The following is a 6,016-nucleotide window of genomic DNA, read 5'->3' as shown; positions in this document are numbered from 1 at the left end:
TTGCAGTTGTTCTTCCGCGAAAATGTTTGTCTTTTGACGTTTATGGGGGTTTTAGTGCGGTTCCTAATTACTTCATATGCTGCTCCAAAACTACGACCTGCAACGACTGGAAGAAGAAGGCGGAAAATGCCTCAATTAGTTGTTGACACAGGCAGAAATATTAATTTTATTGCTGTCTCGTAAAGTGCACAAAGTTACAAATACAAATTCCGGCGATCGTCACGTGCGACGACCCTTTTCCGGATTGATTTATGCGTCCAGGGACCCCAGATAGCAAGTATCGTGGCCCCATGTCCCATGCCCAATGACCTTTCCCAAATCGCTGGGGGCACAAAAATGCGAGCGAGGGACTAATTAGCAGGCCGTCCACTCGAAGGCATCCAATTTGGATTTGGTTATTTCGCCGGCCGCCAGCAATCGGGTTTTGCATTATTTACGACTTTCCCCAATGCTCAATTATGCGCTTCAATGCAGGAAACCGCACACTCGCCGCCAGTGCTTCAAACTACGAGTATGCCTCCAAAAAGAGTTCTCTCTGCTCCGCTTCCTGTTTTGAGTTTTGACATTGTTCAGCAATTGTTTCAAAAACAAAGAAGGGCGCTTGGTCCTAGTCGCACGTAGAGAAATGTGTCACTATCCAGAATTGCTATTGCTTTGTATTGTTACACTAATCGGTGCCTTTCTGGATAAAAACCAAAGTAATCTGAGCCATTGTCGATGTAATCTCAAATAACATTTATTTCAATTGGCAGAGTCTAGAGAAGAGAATGCAGTAATTGTTGTACTTGTTAAAATTGGAATTAACTAATATATTTTTATAAATAGTAATTTGATGAAGTTTAAAATAGTTTATATTGTGTTAATCCCTAACAGGGAAACATGGTTATTTGGTGAGTTTAGCGTGAAACGATTTATTTGGCTTACAAAAGTATATTTTTTGCAGCTACTGTGTTTCTCATCTTTGTTATCTTCCCCTTTTACCGCTTGCAGTAACTACCACGCTGCTCTCTCAGTGTATGCAAAGTTTGGCTAATTGCTGGGGCAGCATCAGCATTGTTCCATGCATTTCCAGCTGACGGAAAATCGTGCGCTGAAACCAAAAATCACTTCCGCTTGGTCATTGATTGGTGGGTGGAGTAGGGACAGTGGAAGTAGGGGGTTAAGCCCAGTGGTGGGTTAAGGGGGATAGAGGCCTGCACTTCACACATCATTTCCTCTGCTCAACATTTATTATGCCATTTGTGTGAGACCGAATTGTCACAATTGGTCGAGAGACGGGTGGGAAAGGGATGGATGTTGCGGCGCTATATATAGACCGCTTCCCCCCGATTTTCCACGGCACTTTCCCCGCACTTTTCCGCCACTTTTCCCCCTGCTACTCATACAGAAGTGCCCTGCGATTCATTTATAATATTTTGTCATTGTCTGGGCCGGCGTTGCTGCATTTTATTAATTTGTTTGTCATATTTTCACGTTTGTTTATTGATTAAAATGTGTGCACAGGCGTCTGACATTTTTCGGGTGAGGGGTGGGGAGGGGAAGGGATGATTTTGAGTCTGCTGCCAGCCGTTGTTGTTGTATCTGCGGTTCTTTCTGGCTGCTGTAAACATGTGTTGCCGGTAACATTATCACTGCTGTTGCATTGTTATTTTTATTCCCTGTCTGTTTCCACCAACTGCCCGTTCCCCTTCCCGCAACCTCTCCCCCTCAAATGCCCCTGTCTGGTATTTTAAATAAAACATCATTTTTTGTAATTGTTGGCTCGGCGTGAAACATTCTATTGCCCCATCGTTTTCCCCCAGTTCTTTTGTTTACCTAGGCTACAGTTGCAAACATTTTCCTTTTCCCCACTTTTTCCCACTTTTCCCCAGCTCTTCCCTGTTTGTTTGTACAAATTATTATGAATGATAATTTTGTCTGTCGCATTTTTCATGCATTTTTCCCTCTCTGACGCTTTTATGGCCTCCAATGTTGTTTTTATGCCTGTGGCTTTGTTTTATGAATTTTATAATTAATTGTGCTTGACATATTTTATATGCTTCTGCTGCCTTTGTCTTTTTTGTGCCTACCTGATTTTACAATTTGATTGATTTTGCCTAATATTTTGCCATTTATCTTTATTGCCAAACCGTATGGACAGGAAGGTGATTTTACAATTTATTTATAACATGCCATTAAAAGGTTAAAAGTCAAAAAAGGCATCTGTGGTCTGCGCCAATACCTTTTGCAAATTAACCGTCAGTGTATTTAATATCAATAATTTATATCAAACTGCGATTTCAATCTCTTTTACAACTATATTTCGAAATAACATATATCAAAAACTACTTTGGGAGTGTGACCCTAGGCAGAAATCTATTACCAAATGCAATTACAATGCATTTATAATTTAGGGAAATGTTGAAAATGAGCGCTTTTCGTGCATACCACCGTTTCTACTGATATTATTCTATAAAATATATGACACTTGTAACTTTGCCTAACCAAAGTACACACTTTCGTTCTGAAACAATGAATGTATACCAATTGTTTCCGGCCTACAAAGGAAGGAAGGAAGGCTGGAAGGAACCAGAGGCGAGGGGATTTGCCTGCCTCCATCTAAATTCCTGGTTTCCTTTGTCACTGTATTTAATTCCATTCATTTTAATTAGCTCTGATACACTTATTGGGTTCAACCTCTGCTGCCCAAACCAAAACAGTCACTGTCAGGACGAGGAACATTTGTATTGTAATTGTCGTTTGGGACGAGTGAATTGCCACATATGTAACTGTAGCTCTTGCTCTGACTGTCGCTTGTCGCCGGCATATTTTGGCCAAAAAGACAAATGACAAAAGACAATTAGCTAACTGAAGGCAGGAAGCCTCTTAGACATTTGCCTCTGCGAGTTGGTTTTAATTAAAAGCAGATTAGCATTGCGCGTGCAGCGAATTTGCGTGGGAAAAGCCTGCCAGCCCAGTCCACCCAGTTCACCACCCACTTCTCACGAAAATTATTGTTCCCCATTTTTTGGAAGCCATGGCATGGGACTAGATGGCCTGGGCACCCGAACTCACCCGCGAGTTACGCCATTTCAGGCTTCGCGGGCGCATTTGTCTGGAGACATTGACAATGACAGCGGCTCAAGAGTTGGCTATATAGCACACCCCCCTGCAAAACACATATCCGCGTGTGTCTGTGCGGGGTTACTGTCTCAGACAATTGCCGGAATAAAGCCAACGCCATTTGGAGTGCTGCCTCCTGGCTCCTGGCTCCTGGTCCTTTACATTTTCATTCCTGGCAGCGCGGCTCTCGTTACTTTTAATTCCAGTACTTGAATGGAACATTTTTATGCACGCTTCTCGCATGCAACACCACTCGGGAATGGGGCTGGGAAAAAAGGGGGAACACTGAAAAAAATGTGTTTAATATAAGACCTTTATCCACGTACATCCGATTGTATTTGATGTGTAGCTAAAGTGTAGCTAAATTTTACTAATTTTGAGACTAAATCCTAATTTAATCCCCACTTTAATATCTATTATGTGTTTTGGAACCGCAATTGAAATCTAATATAATATAATTAGCTATAACGTAAATAATCCCTCAACGTAGGTAATGAGCTTTAGTTTCCTTTGTCTCAGGCTTTTCGTTTTGTGATGGGCTGTGGCAAGTTTTAAGCCCCTCTCAACTTCGTCGATATGCAATTACTATTAATGATTTAAAGCGTAAGCCACACTTGGCATTCATTTTGTTTCTTTTTTATATATATTCAGTATTTGCGTTTGAAACTCCTTCAAGTAGTCTGCTAGGGCAGTACTAACTTATATCATATAGACATACAAAGCAGTGTGTGAGTCTTGGAAAATGCTTTTCCAGAGTTTCTCCAACTGCAGTGCTACTTTCGCTCAGTGTGCGAGTACTCCTTGTTACTCGCCACATCAGTCACCGCTCACTTGACACATTTCGCCTGCCATGACGCAATTGGCACGAAGACATGCCCAGCACATGGGCAATAAAAGTTGCCGGGGAACTCCAGTTGTTGCAGCTCCTGTTTCTGCTACTTCGACTGCTTCGGCTGCTTCTGCTGATGACTTAAAAATAGCTACAAGTTTTTCACACCAAATTGCCAGAGCGTCAGCCGCCAACAAATTGAAATGTTGATTTCAAAGTTTCGGTGCTTCAACGGGCCATCAGCTGTCAGGTGAGCATGAGACCCAGATGGGCCAAAGTCCCTCGGATTGTCATAAATCTGTCGATGTTGCAGCGATGACATTGATCCCGAGGGTGGTGCTTTGGAGGTGCCACATATCCGCGGTGCAGCGGCGGAGTGATGTCATCGGCGGTGCTGCGGCATTAAGTCCGCGGCTCTTCCTGTTTGCCCGCGGGTGGAACATTTAATTGCCCGCCCGCTGCCTTCGCGCCAAGTCGAAGATTTTCACATCAGCTTAATTACTGCGACAGCTACGTTAACCCACCGACCACCAATAAAAGTGAGCAGGGAACTGGGACATGTACGTGCTATAAACCGCTGATTACCTTAAGCTTAAGTATACCAGAAACTCGATACTCCAAACAATTTTAATTTTAAAATTTAGATTTTATTCATATATCTCAATTTTAAAATGAATGGTAAAGGGGAAAAGTGGTAAATGTAAGCCACTATTCATCAATCATTTAATTAATTGAAAAACTGAGGAACCAAGTTATATAAATAACCAAAAGTAACCCAGTTACTTAATAATGAGCTTATACGTTTGTTGCTATCACTCATTAAATTGTTTGAATTTTTGAAGTGCGCTTGCCATTAGTATTTCCACTGCAGATCATCTTCGTAATTTCATCTGAGTGAACTTTTATTCAATCCTTGAGCGGTTTCCAATGGGTTAAGCAATGGGGCTAAGTCAGCGATTTCAGCATCAGAGTGTTGGCTGCACTCTGCAGCACTTAATTGCCGCAGAAGCGCATAAATGCGCTTTTATTAAATGCGCTTTAAAATTGATTTTGCACGCCCAATGATCGGCATGTGGTTAACCCCTACCCCGATTCCCGGCCAAACAAGCCGCCTTTAATTTAACCCTCTTCATGTGGCAACTTTCCCACATTTGCGGTTCTGTCTGACGCTGAGTCTTTTGCATGAATGGCCTTTATTCATAATCATATTTTGTAAATTCATACGCATTTATTTTTGCTTTTCGCGTCTCTGGCTTTTGCGTTTTTCCGCTGATTTTGCCTGGGAACTTGACTTTGAATCTTTGCGCTGCTGGCTTCTGTTTCCACTTTTGATGCCCCGCGAATTAATTAAAAGCCCCGCCCCAAAGTTAAGCAAAGCGCGTGCATTGTGTTGTTGCGGCTGCCAGCCCATTTCAGCATCAAATCCGCGATTCGCCGAGCGTGCGAAATTTATAAATGGTCCAAAGAGGGACAGCTGAAGTGCTGCTGAGGAACTTTTGAGTTATTCTATGGCTTTGCGCAACTTGAGGCGCAAATAGGATTGCAATGGGTCTGCAGACTTAGAACGAAGTGGTAGTACATCTGCCCTCCCTCCTGCCTTTCGCCTGGCCATCAAAATTTCAGGAACTGATTCCTGAACTCGGCCCTGACCCCCAGCTAATAACATTTGGCCTTTTCCGTTTCCTCTACTTGCTTTTTTCTCTGGCAAATCTCACACAAAATCCAATTACGTAACGGAAAGAAAACCCCGACTAAGGTCGAAACTCACCCACACACCCAAACACACGCACACGCACACACAGCACTTGAAATCCAATTTTCATAATAAGCATGAAAAAAAGGAGGACTAACGGATGCGAATTTAATAATAATATAATTTCGGCACAATTATCTCAACAAATTAAGCCAAACCGCCGAGCAGTTCAGTTCAAGTGAGCAGATCTAACAGGCCCCTGCACCACCCAGCTTTTTTCGTTGCTGTATTTGGGTGGTGCGGCTGACTCTTTTTGAACCACAGCGACAGCTCATTTTGCGGGCTCGTGGGCCTGAGGTCGGGCCCTCGTTCTATGTAATTAAATTGAAATT

Source organism: Drosophila teissieri, chromosome 3R, assembly GCF_016746235.2.
Source record: "Drosophila teissieri strain GT53w chromosome 3R, Prin_Dtei_1.1, whole genome shotgun sequence".
Classification (NCBI taxonomy): Eukaryota; Metazoa; Arthropoda; class Insecta; order Diptera; family Drosophilidae; genus Drosophila; species Drosophila teissieri.
Note: the sequence above shows the minus strand (reverse complement) of the source record.